This window comes from Sceloporus undulatus, unplaced genomic scaffold, assembly GCF_019175285.1.
Source record: "Sceloporus undulatus isolate JIND9_A2432 ecotype Alabama unplaced genomic scaffold, SceUnd_v1.1 scaffold_15, whole genome shotgun sequence".
In the NCBI taxonomy this organism is placed as follows: domain Eukaryota; kingdom Metazoa; phylum Chordata; class Lepidosauria; order Squamata; family Phrynosomatidae; genus Sceloporus; species Sceloporus undulatus.
The window spans coordinates 4,412,126-4,425,999 of NW_024802937.1; the positions used below are offsets into that span (position 1 = coordinate 4,412,126).

The 13,874-nt window shown below is 41.2% G+C and overlaps 1 protein-coding gene across 2 annotated transcripts in view; it reads left to right on the forward strand.

The window, feature by feature from the left end:
• LOC121917344 (DNA endonuclease RBBP8-like) overlaps positions 1–13,874 on the forward strand; it is a 72,219-nt gene that overhangs the window by 4,892 nt on the left and 53,453 nt on the right. The window contains exon 1 of one of the 2 annotated variants that reach the window (XM_042443248.1): positions 1,971–2,026. The exons of the other annotated variant lie outside the window; for it this stretch is intronic. The gene's annotated coding sequence lies outside the window, so the exon portion shown is untranslated. Of the gene's footprint in view, positions 1–1,970; positions 2,027–13,874 lie in introns of those variants that run through there. 2 annotated transcript variants of the gene reach the window in all.

Genomic DNA, 13,874 nt, shown 5'->3' on the forward strand with positions numbered 1-13,874 from the left:
GAGCAGATCATTAACAGAGAGTCTGAACACTAGAAAGCAATGCCATAATCACAAAAGTCAACATGGGTTTGTAGAAAACAAGTCATGCCAGACTAATCTGATTCCTCCTTTCTGATAAAATTACTAGCTTGTAGACAAAGGGAATGCTGTAGATGATAGCATATCTTGAGTTCTTGATATACTTACGGGTCCTCTGTTCATGTTAACACATGAGTGAAAAGGGAATGATTGCATTTCTTTCTTTCGTGGCAAGAAGGAACAACAGTTCCCATACTTGTTGTTGTTGTGAGCTTTTCATGGCGACCCCTAACTGGGGCAAGTTTTCTGTGGGTTTTCCTTCCGGGCTGCGGGACTGCCTTCTGGAACAATTTATTTCTAACGTTTTGCCTGCAACTGTGGCTGGCATCTTCAGAGGATGGATGGCATGGAGGTGGTGTGGGGTAATATTGTGTAACTTGTGTGACCTTGGCAAGTTTTCTCTGTGAGGGGTTGCCATTGCCATCCTCCTGAGCTGAGAGAGTGTGCTGTGGTCATTTCCTTTTATTTCTGTTCACGAGGCCACACCAAGGCTTTCTAGCCTTGCCAACAAGAAAACATACAAACCAGGAGAGGAATAGTCTTTTGTGGGTTTTTTCCAGGCCAGGAGGCCACGTCTAGAAGAGTTATTCCTGATGTTTTGCTAGCATCTGTGGCTGGCATCTCCAGAGAATGAAAATGAGAGGGAAAGTGACCCATGGAACCCAGTGTCACACTCTCTCAGCCTCAGAGGAAGCCATGGCAAACCCCCTCTCACAAATCTTGACAAAAAACTCCAGGATAGGGTTGCTTGAGGGTCGCCATACGTTGAAACAACTTGAAGTCCCACAACAGCAAAGTGTTTTGACTGTTGGACTATGACTCTGGAGACCGGGAGTACTATAAAAGTATGTGCCCATGAGAAACCATACTTCTCAGAGAATCATTGGGAATACTTGCCCATAGCAATATTCTCCAATGTTTCCTATATGCAATATGATTTCTCTATGGACAAGTATTCCCCATGTTTCCTTATTCTGATGACCCCTCTGGACAAAACTCCCCATGCTTCCTAGGGCCAAATACCCCCAATGCTTCCCTAGGGGCAAATATCCACCATGATTCCTAGGGCCAAATATCCCCCATGATTCCCAGGCCTCCCAATGATTCCCTAGGCAAATATCCCCCAATGATTCCCTAGGGGCAAATATCCCCAATGATCCCTAGGGCCAAATATCCCCAATGATTCCCTAGGGCCAAATCCCCCAATGATCCCTAGGGGCAAATATCCCCCAAATGCTGTCCCTAGGGGCAAATAGTCCCCCAATGATTCCCTAGGCCAATATCCCCCAATATGCCCTAGGGGCAAATATCCCCCAATGATCCCTAGGGCAACATCCCCCAACCCCTAGGGCAATATCCCCAATGATTCCTAGGGGCAAATACCCCCAATGATTCCCTAGGGGCAAATATCCCCCAATGCTCCCTAGGGGCAAATATCCCCATGATTCCCTAGGGCCAATATCCCCCAATGATTCCCAAGGGGCAAATATCCCCCAATGATTCCCAGGGGCAAATATCCCCAATGCCCTAGGGCAATATTCCCAAATTCCTAGGGCCAAATATCCCCCAATATTCCCTAGGGCCAAATATCCCCCATGATTCCTAGGCATATCCCCACTTCCTAGGGGCACATATCCCCCAATGTTTCCTTGGGGCAAATATCCCCCAAGATCCCTGTGGGGATCACTGTCTAGTTTTAGGAGGCCTTGGTGCAGGAGGGCCTCCAGCCACAAGGGGCAGATCTCCAGCCAATATCTTCTCTCAATAAGCCGGTTTTTCTGCCACTTCAGGCTTCGTGGGAGGAAAAGGGCCCCTTTTAAAGCCATTTCTGTCTCTGGAGGAGAAACAGGCCCCTCTCTTTCCTCTCGCCTTCCCCCCTTCCCCCCCTCAGTCTCTTCGTTGAACAAAAGGGCGGCCATGGAAGCGCCTCAGAGGAGCCAGGCCTCAGGCAAGTATACGGCCCCTTTTCGTTCTTCTGGCCTCTGCTTCCTCAAGGAGGGTGAGCCCAGACAGATGTCCTCCAGGCAAAGGAGGACAGAGGCATCCCCCTAAATGGAGGACAGGGCCCAAGAAAGCTGGGTATAAACCCATGCTTCTTAGCCATGCTCAAAAGGAGGACATTGCTGAATATCCCTGGGCAGAAGGTGGAAATGGAGGACGCGCCCTGGAAAAGGAGGACCAAGTCTGGTCACCCCAGCTATAAATCCATGCTCTTCCTGCTCAAAATGAGGACATGATTGAATGTCTCCTGGAAGGAAGGCTGAGATGGGGATGCGTCCTGGAAAAGGAGGACAAATGTCTGCCCCCCTCCCCCTGTAAATATATAAATTAATATTTCTTTAGCATGCTCAAAAGGAGGACATTGTTGAATTTCTCCTGGGCAGAAGGTGGGAATGAGACATGTTCTGGAAAAGGAGGACCAAGGTCCGACCTCCCTTGTATGATATAAACTCATGCTTGTTAGTCGTCTCAAAATGGAGGACATTTTTGTATTTCTCCGGGCAGAAGGTGGAAATAGAGGAGCGTCCTGGAAAAGGAGGAACCAATAGCATTAAACTCTTGCTTCTTAGCATGCTCAGAGGAGGATGTTTTGGCCCCCCCCAGATAATGCGGGTGGCCATGTCCTCCTCTCCCTGCCCCTTTGGCTGGCATCAGAGGAGGACAGAGAGACCGGCGCATGTTGTGCCTGAGCTGAAAGCAGGCCTGCTGTTCCTCCTCCCTCCCTTTTGGCATTAGTGGCAACTTGGCTTTTGAAAGTGCCGCCCTTTCCCTCCCCTCTCTTCAAAACTCTGGAGGAGGAGAGGAGGAGGAGGAGGAGGGTCAACTCCATTCCGCCACACCAGGCTTTCTCTCTCGAGTTCTGGGGTTGTAGTAGCTGCAACAACACACAGTTTATATATCATGCAATGTGTGTTGTTGGGTCATCGTGCAGCTCTGTGTGTTGTGTGTGTATGTATAAATGTGTTGTGGGTCACAGGCAATTGCGTGTACGTGTGGGTGTTGCTGTTGTGTTGTTGTGGGTCATCATGCAGCTCTAGATAGAGATAGATAACACACACACATACAGTAGGATCTCGATTATCCAACATAAACGGGCGGGCTGGATAGTTGGATGCCAAAAATGTTGGATAATCCGGAGGGGTCCAAAGAAAAGCCTTGAAATCACTATGAATTGCAAACGTATTGAATTTTATTGCGGTAGCAGTAAAAGTAAAGTGGCAGTAACGTTATAGGAATGACATTGTAATGTATAACAGTCCTCTAAAAAGGTGAAGAAATCACTGATCAACATTGTGATGTACAATATGTACTGTATAAAGTTCAGTCCCTAAAACTGTAAAGAAATCTGAGCAGCAACATGGATAATCCAGAATATTGGATAATCGAAGGTTGGATAATCGAGACTCTACGGTAGTATGTGTATAATATATAATATATATATAAAATATAGATAATATATATAATACACACACAGTATATATCATATATGTTGTATGTGGTGTATGTAATATATTTTATATATAAATGGGTCATCATGCAGTGATGGTGTGGGTCATCGTATAGCACAGCTGTGTGTGGTGTTGTGTGTATATAATGTATACTAAACTATTATATATAGTTGTGTTGGGTCATTGTGCAGCTGTATATAAGTGTTTTTGGGTCATCATGCAGCTGTGTGTGTGTGTGTGTGTGTGTGTGTAAATACATACATATATATAATATATATATATAATTATAGTGTTGTTGGGTCATCATGCAGCTATGTGTGTTTGGATTCAGCATCCACAGTTTGAACATGTTCAAAAAAAGCTTAAAAAATTTCAAATACAACCTTATAAGGGTCACCATTTTGCTATGTCATATTTATGCGACTTGAACATCCACGGATTTTGTTATCCAGGGGGACCTTGGAAACAAACCCACAGCGGATAACAAGCGCCCCGTGTATATATAATATATGTTGGTGTGTGTGTGTGTGGTGTGGTGTGTGGGTGTGTGTGTATACAATGCAAGCCCATTAGTTCTCATTTCATCATTTTCATTACAATAGCTAAATTCTCAAAACTCATTAATATATTTCAAAAGTATATCTCTTCAAGTTCCAAAATTAATTATTATTATTAGTATTATTATTATTATTATTATTTTATTAGCCCGCCTCTCCCTACGGATCGAGTTGGGTTTACAATAAAAGAAATAAAAATACATAGCACAATATAATAAGCAATACATACCTAACAGAATAAACCAGTAGGCAATCCTCACCCCTCCACCAACAACAAGATAATAAAAATCAAATACAAATGACATAGTTAAAATAATTAAATAATTATAAAGCATCTTAAAACCAGGGTATCCTCTGGAGCGCCTGGCAGAGGGTGGGAATCGGGGGCACTGCGCTCCATGGTTCCCGCTCCTACTTCCCCGGGAGGTTCCAGATGGGGCAGCTGGGGGACGTGTGCTCCGAAAGAGGGCTCTCACAACTGGGGTCCCTCAAGGAGCCATTTCTGTCTCCCATGCTATTTAACATTTACATGAAACCGCTGGAGAGAATCATCCGGAGACATGGGGCGCGGGGTTATCAGTACGCTGATGACACCCAAATAGCTCTCTATTCTCCGACTGATGCAGTGACTGAGGATGGCGTCTCTCCTCTCGTGGCCTGTCTGGAGTCGGTAATGGGCGGATGAGGGAAAAGCGACTCAGTCTGAATCCAGAGAAAACGGAGGTACTTGTGATAGGTTTCCCCTGGTCCAGAAGGGCGGTGGTTCCACCTGTCCTGAACGGGATCACGCTTCCTGGAAGGACTCCGTGCGCAGTCTGGGGTGCTTCTTGATTCGTCGCTTCACTTACAGCCAGGTGAATGCGACGGTCAAGAGCACCTGTTACAGCTTCGGCGTATTTCGCCAGCTGCGCCCATACCTGGCCCAGAGAGACTTGAAACGGTGGTACATGCTCTGGTGACCTCCGATTGGATTTCTGCAATGCACTCTACATGGGGCAACCTATACAACTCGGAAGCTACAGATGGACAGAATACGGCGGCCAGATGGTCATGGTACTTCCAGGGCCAGCCATATTACAACTATACTCAAAGATCTGCATTGGCTGCCCATCCGCTTCCGGGCACAGTACAAGGTGTTGTTGATAACCTATAAAGCCCTATATGGCTTGGGCCCAGGATACCTGAAGGACTGCCTCTCCCATACATTCCGCCCGGCACACTCGAACTTCTGGCAGCAACAACTGAGGGTCCCAGGGCTAGACTAACCTCCACAACGAGAGGTCATATTCCATCGTCGCCCAGCCCCTGGAATAGCTGCCCATAGAGCTCCGCTCGGCACCCTCCTGGCCCAGTTTAAGAAGAAGCTAAAAACCTTCTTATTCAATCTGCATTTCCCGAATAAAGCTCCAATGGGTCTTCCCTCCCCGACGACAATTGGTGATTGGCTGATGGTGTTTTTAATATTGTTTTTAAATGAATGTAGTGTATTTTTTTATGGTGTTTTTGTATTGTTAATGTTGTTCACCGCCCTGATCGATGGAAGGGCGGTATACAAATAAAACTTTATTTTATTAAAAAACGGGCAAATGGAGTAAGACAACCAGGGCAAGAGGGGCTGTCATTTGATGGGAGGTCAATCGGGGTCAATAAATTGACTTCCCCAGTTTTCTTGACATTAAGAACCTTTATACTCCAAATTAAATATTGTTACCCTTGTCATTTTTATCCTTTAGATTTGAATAAAGATGCCTACACAACTCAAGTTTCTAATTTCTTTTTCTTAATGATTCAACCAAGAAGTTATTCTGTCCATCTCCTGCATGTCAAATAGTTTCATGGGCCAGCTCTAACGTTGGAGCCTCTTTTTTCTTCTATAGTTGGGCATCATGAGTCTGGCAGCTGACATTATGTACAACAAGAACAACACAACATATAAGAGAGGCTTTGGGGGGTTTGTTGCATGGCAATTTCCTAAATCTTTAAAGCAATGGTAGTGGAATAATTCAGGGTGACCCAAATTAAAATTGTTGAGATTTGGCTGTCAGAATTAAAAAACTCCGGTATAATGTCTGTTAAAAATCTTTTTAAGAACTCTGTTATATAGGGCCTTACTTTAAAAGCTTTGGTCCAAAACTAACTGCAAAAATAATCCAGTTTGAGACCGCTTTAACGCCCTGGCTCAGTGCTAGGGATAATGGGAATTGTCGCTTATTGGCAGCACCATAGCTCTCTCTGATAGAGAAAGCTAAAATGTTTCACAAAACTATAGTTCCAGAATTCCAGGCATTGATTATATTTTTTGTCTGTTTTTAATATGTTCTAATTTAATATTTTGTAAGCTTCCTTGACCCAGATACCCTAAAAGCACCAAATTCTGTCTTGATCTTGGAAACTAAGCAAGGCCAGCCCGGGGTTAGTACTTGGATGGGAAAAAGTGCTGTAGGCCAGTGGGTCTCAAACGATAGGGCAGGACCTCCAGGGGAGTCGTAAAAGTTGCTCAAAGGGGGCACAAGACTTGGAGGTTCTGATCCCTCCTCTCCCAAACTTATGTGTAAAATGTATAAATGCATTGGTTAAATATTGAATTTACTTAAATAAAACTGCTCTAATTGAATGATATGGTTTTCCTTGTTAAAGCCATGAATATATATGAGTGTGTAATGAAAGTACATAAACTAAATAAAATAGTTTTATTCAATACTACATCAAGTATGGGGGACATCCACATGTAGAGGTAAAGGGTAAAAGGTTTGAGAACCACTGCTGTAGGCTGTATCTCAGAGGAAGGAACTGGCAAAATACCTCTGAATATTACTTGACTAACAAAACCCTGTGAAATTCTTGGGGTTTGCCATAAGTTAACAAGCAGCCTGAAGGAATGTAACCCGCAAGCCTCATTGAGCCCCAAAGTTGAGGAAAAGGCTGGATATATGAATGAGTAAAGTTATGTGTGTTTACAGTTTACTTTATGAAGAGTACATTAAGATGGCTAAAAGTTAACTGTTTTCTGTTTTATGTAACTAAGCCATCCATTCTTTTATTATGCTTAACGACTGTGCCTTCAATAATTCTAAATGTCCTGTTTTTGTTACTGTTTTAAAACTTTCAGAGAGGCAGTTACAGTGAGCTGTAATACTTTGGCTAAGATCTGAAACAAGAAAGTGCATGTATTTTTTCATCCACTGTTTCACTTATATTCACTAACAGTACTTAACTTGGTGCACTTGTCATTGCAGGAATTCAACAATCGAGAGGAAGAATCTTAATAACTGTAATGTAAACTAAAAGAGAGACAAACAGGAACAGCTACAGAAACTCAAGTGGAAAATTTGATAACAGAAAGACAAAAGGATATTTCGGGAGGAAGCTGTGAAAGGTCCTAATGCGGCAGAACCAACTGCGGACTGCTTCAATGAAATGGGGTCCAAGTTGAAGGAATACATGATAAAGAAGTAAAAGGTAATACGGTAAATGTTGATCTGTGGCATTAAGAAATTATGTTAAGGACAGTGGAAAATTTAGAATATTAGTGAATTAATTGCCTTTGGAGTTGCACATATGAATTTTAGAAGGAAAAAAAATCTACAATGCCAACAGAGAAGTTATACTAGTTTGTTTAGTGTCTTTTGTTTGCAGTTTAATGTGGCTGAGCTGAATATATTTAAACACGTGTTTACCAAACAAATACAGTATGATTAGCCCCTCATCAGCTGACTTTTTGTGTCTTGTGTATTCAGCAAATGTGATGAGAACTAACAAGATGGCATCAATGGTGGTGTTGTATAAAATGAATGTGATTGATCTTTTTTTGAATTTAGTCACGTAAGTAGAACTTTAAGTTTTAAGATGTCTTGGAGTGTTTCAACATTGTGGTAATAGAAAAACCTTTCCTCATTTATCTGAATAACCTGGTGTGGTTGCTGAAATTTGGAAAACAAGCTCTTGAGTAGATTGAATATTTTATATAATGAGGGTGTTTCTAATCTAAAAAAATACTGGTGTAAAACATCTTTTCACTCTAGTGCTGGACACCTGCGGGCAGAACAGCAGAAATCGGGTGGAACATGAGAGGGATCTGCCTTCCCATCGCAGCTCCAAGTGTCCAGAAACTGCATCTGCAGCGGGGTATTTTGGGGGCAGGGTGTTACAAGGACTGCAAAACAGAGGAAAGAAGTTTGTTGTGTTGGGGCTGTGGTATCAGCATGACGTGGTATAGCCTAAATAGGCAAAAGTTGAAAAAAGTGTGTTCACATAAACTTTAGAGAAGATTGTTAATGCTTGGGATGCAGAGATGACAGCAAAACCACAGTAGATTGCTGTGATGTAGACCTTGATGTAGCCAATTCCACAAAAAGTTTAGCAGTTTAATTCAGAAGAAAGTTCCACTGTATTCGATTGAGTTTGCTCTCTAGTTGGTGTGTTTAGGATAACAGCCTCAGTCATTTCTCAATATTAAGAATTCACTCAGAAATGGAGTTGTGTGATAGGCACACAGTAGAAGCTATAGTTGCAGTACATTGTGTATGCTCAGAGAATTGCCATACATATTCAGAAATTCCAGTGATACTAACTGAAATATTGTGATGCAGTGGACAGGAATTACAACCAGTAGCACACTTGACCTAGTTGGCTTAACTATAGCAGGAACAGAAAGAACCAAATATAGAAACTTGGTGCAATAATGCTGCTGCCAGCTGCAGTAATCACTGTCGGCTAGGAATGTGTAGACAACAGCAGGTGAAGTTAGGTTCTAAGAGGCAAAACTGTGTGCAAGAGCTGTAGTACTACCTCAAGGAATAATTAAAGCTGCCCCTGGCTAACTTATGCTATGAGACAACATGGTGGACAGTTGTTTGATGGAATGACCCTAACACCTTAGGAGGAATCCTAGTATAAGATGGCAAGGACAAAATATGGGCCACTCTGGTTTGCTTCAGAAAGTATTGGAACTTAGATGTTCAAGAAAATGTTGGTGCATTCCATGGGATATAATTTAAGTTTATTATATTTATTAGGTTTAATCGGTACTAATTATAGTTTAGAAAGTAATTTTTATGCCCTTGGCTACGTTGTGTTCTTAGCTGACTTTTTTTTTTACCGTGGGTGGTATGTCATCAGCAGGGCACATGCTGAGGCATTGTCACCACAGAATTTAGCAATCTAAAGAGTGTATGTTTGTCATGGAGCCAATGACAGAATATGAATTTTCAATAATAACTGCTAATTACTTTTGTAGGCTCAAAATTCAAATTTCTAACTGAACAATAGAAACTTACAGGTGTCCTTTCAAAACACATTAGGATGATAAGACTAAATAACGATACTTAGGAATAAATCCCTTGAAATAAACGACTTGCTTTTGAATAAACCTAGTAATGATTGGCTGTAGGTGTTTCAGTTTAGTCTGCCATAAGACAGACTTTTCAGCCTCAACCTTGTTACTGGCTGTTCCACACAATGCTGGTGAAGTTAGATCCTGTATGATTACATCAAAGACATGCCTGAAGGATAGTAATTTTTTCAAAGGGTGTGGATCCTCCAGTAGAACCAGGTATGGTGATATTTAAGATACATAAATGCAGACGTGTTCTGGACTTTGTTTGTTTCTGAAGTCTATAAATAAGAATAAAAACTGACTCATGATTTTATTCAAATGTCAGCAAAATATATCTTATATGAGACGGTAATCAGAAACATAAGTGCCAAAAACTTACTTCTAATTGTTGTACTGTGTCTTTTGGTGTGGGTGTGTTTCTCTGAAACCCTTACTTTTACAGTACCGAAAAGACAACTTAGGCCTTTAATTTCTTCATACTTTTACTAGACCAGGGCTCAGAAAAACATGCTGTAAGAGTGAGCATGCTGTATTTGGTTCAGGCTGTATTGCCAAAATGCAAGTTTCATTTCTGTAGGAAGGTAGACACCATTTTCTTCTGTTTTTTTGGAATCGTTGCTGTGTGTAGATGAAAAGGAAGCCTGTTGAGGAAAAAAAGACAAGGATATTAAAACAACTATAAAAGTGATGCCTGAGGTGGAGCTACACATTATATTTACCTGAATGATAATGAGTAGGAAGATTTCAGAGCAGATTGAGAGAAAAGCGTGTTTAATAACATTCCTTTTTGTTACTTCTTCTCACCCAGCTATTTTTTTCCTGTATTCTGATCTCAGTGTTGTTGTTGACTTTGATATGATAGACCTCCAAGTCACCGCTGTCATCAACAGCCGTGCTCAGGTCTTGCAGACGGGGCTTCCTTGATGAGTCTATTCATCGGAAATGTGGTCATCCTCTTTTCCTACTGCCCCTACTTTACCAAGTATTATGGTCTTTTCTAATGAGAGGTGTCTTTCATGTATGTCCCAGTATGATAGTATCATTTTAGTCATCTTGGCTTTTAGGGAGGTTCAGGTTTGATTTGCTCTTGGGTGCATTCCATTTGGCTTTTTACCGTCCATAGTATCCATAGAACTATCTCTAGAACCATGTTTCAAATGAATTGTTTTCTTCCTTCAGCTTTTACATCCATATGATAAATACAATGGCAGGACAACCTAACTTAGTATTCAATTATATATCTTGAGACCTCAGGATCTTGCTAGTTCTTTCACAGTTGTCCTTCCTAGTCCAATCTTCTGATTTCTTGACCCCAGCTCCATTTGATTGTTGACTGAGCCAGGTATGGAAAACCTTGAGCTATCTCAGTGTCTTCCTTGTAAACTTCAAGGCTATGTAAAAATCTGTGGTCATTATTTTTGTATTCTTAAGTTCAAACTGCAACATGCCTTTGCATTATTTCCTTTTTTCCCAGTAATTGTTCTAAGTCTTGTTATATTCTGTTAGTAGTATGGAGTTATCTGCATATCTCAAATTGTGGTGTGTTCCTTCTGGCAGTTTTCATATCCTTCTTCCTCCAAGTTTAGTTTAGAATGGTAGTTTGTTGTAGTTTTACAGTAGTTCTATCCCGGTAAACAAGCTGCTCGGGTGCCACAAGAAACTACCATCCCAGAATTCCATAGCAATTGAGCCATGACAGTTAAAATGATTTCAAACTGGATTATTTCTGCAGTGCAGATGCAGCAAGAACAGCTGGACATGAACGGGACCTCCACTGAAGATGTCAAATCCCAGACAGGTCATATGGGGGGAAGTAGGCTTCCTGGCTCCAAACCCTCTTCACTTTATAGGAGAAAACCAGCACTTTTGAACTGAAAGTGAAATTATTGTATTACGTGTTTGAAACAGCTCCAGGGACTCAAAGATGAAACTGGACCCATTTCAGTGTGACTTTCAGTAACCTTCAGTGCCAGGATCCACAAATTTTGTCTAGTCCAGAAATAATATCTTGGCCATGAGAAGGAGGAGGTGGAAGATTGCATGCACACTATTTTCCCTTTTCGGTGAGAGTAGTCCGTGTGTGAAGAGATAGAACAGCTAGGGTGATGTTCAGTCCAGACTCTGGTGGCTCATATTCAACAAGCAGTAAATTTGCCTGTACGGATATCATATATAGTTAGTCCCTCGTATCCATGGATTCCTAAAACCACAGATTCAACCATCCATGGCTAAAATATTCAAAAAATATATACATTCCAAAAGCAAACCTGATTTCTGCTCCATTATTTAAATAAAGGGCACACTTTACACAGTAATGCATTTAGTGGGACTTGAGCATCCAGGGACTTAGGTGCCACGGAGGTCCTGGAACCAAACCCCAGGGGATATCAGGGGCCCACTGTATTCAGAGAAGCAAGATTTACACTTCAAAAGTTTTACATGTGGGTCTCCGGCTTCCCCCGGTGAAGGGCTTTGCTAGCAGTGATTTTTAAATCAGCTTTAATAATAATAATAATAGAGTAGGGATTTTTTTATTAATAAAATAGCTTTAGCCAATATAGCAGCGTGTATCTTTTCTGCAAAAACCCCCAAAACCCTAACTATGTGCCCCCTGGTAAACTGTTGAGTAAGCAAAAGTCTGGTCTGCCTGAAGCACTTAAGGAACTTCCACTTGTTCAAAACATGGTAGTATTAGCTGTGTAGAGCAGCGGTTTTCAAACTTTTTACCCTTGTGACCTCCTTTCCACACAGAGAGAGACACACCACGCTCATAAGTCTGAATAAAAATATTTGTTTGTTTGGTGTGCATATTTTCATCCACTCATTCATGAATATCATATTTTAAATATCTTATGGAAACAGTTCTCCTCTCCTCTCCCCCCCCCCCCAGGAAGAGCCCAAAGTTCCCCCTTGTCTTTCTCTTCCCTTCAAGACAGAAAAGGTTTGAGAAACAGGGAGGAGTAAGAATAATTAAGCTTTCAAGTCTCTCCCCCGCTCTTGAGCAACTCATTCCCCCCCACCTCCTGTTCTGCCCCACAGTTTGAGAACCACTAATGTAGAGTATATAACTCCTATATTGCAAAAGCTTCTGTGTCCAGTTTTTCTGTGTTATAGTAAAGATGTTGGTTTGGACATTTAGTCAAGAACAGCTTGGGTCTGGGACGTCTGGGCAATCATACATTGAAGTTTAGTGAGGAAAATGTGTAGGTACAATACTTTTTGTGATAAATTCAGTGTATGTAGCAAAGTTTCAGTGGTGGCTCCCCACTTTAGAAGTCTTTAATCCTGTATATATTTCATCTGATTACTGGAAAGCCATATCTACTTTATACTTAACATTTGGACGTAGCTAAAACTGAAAAATGTTCTTATTTTGGAATTTTAAAAAACTTAATTTGTTTAACTTTTTGAAAAAAACATATATTGGACATTGAAATATAACTGGTTTTATGACTATACTGTAACGGGCTCAGAACAAAATAAAAAAAAGCAAAATATACATTCTTAATTTAATTTTATTTTTTAGAATACATTCAGCAGCAAACTGTGGGCAACAATTTGTTGGCAGTGTTAATTTCTGCAATTTTATCTTTCTGCATATCTTATCCTTCATTATTTGTCAGTTAAACTGCTTTTTAATCTTATTTCTGTTTTATTTAGGCTACAGTTGAAGATCTCCAAATAAAAACAGAAAGGTGTAGGTAGTATCCATTATAAATATCTAGATTAGATGGAAATTAATGCTTTATAATTTTAAATGTCTTCACATGCAAATATGTGTACATGTATTATATGTATGTATATACTATACCATGTATGTATTAGCATACATCTTCATGTAAATGTATTCACACGCCATTAACAAGCGTAAGGTATATACAGTGGTAGGGCATCTGTGTCCTTCCACTGTTAGTGAACTACTAGCATGGGCCCTTGCCATTCTCCCTTTTGCCGGCGGCTTCAGCGTAAGCTGAAAGCTGCCTATAATGAACCCGTGTATGGCGCAGGCCACTGTACTATCATGATCAGGGTTCAGGTTGTATCAGACGATCATTTTTTTTGGGTTCCACTCTGGGAGAAAGGCGCATATAAATGAAGAAATAAAATAAAAATTATGATTGCTCAACAGTGCCAGGCTGAGCAGGGTTGAGGAGTCAGCAACTTCTGGAGGGAAACATCCTCAGTTTTTTGCTTGGTCATATTGTTCCAGCATAATTATACAAAGGTATTACTGCATGTGCTTTGTATGCATGTCCATTTGGCTCCTAAAAGGTTAGGAATTCTTAAGTAACCTGGTGCAAACTGCACGAAAACCTAAATAGGTGCAATTCCAACTTCATTCAGATTCTGAACTATTATTTAGGGTGTAGGGTGGAACGGAGCTTACCCAGCCAGCACTACATCAGGCTGAACAGACAGGCCAAAATAAAACTGCTTCAGTCACTTTGGAGGTAT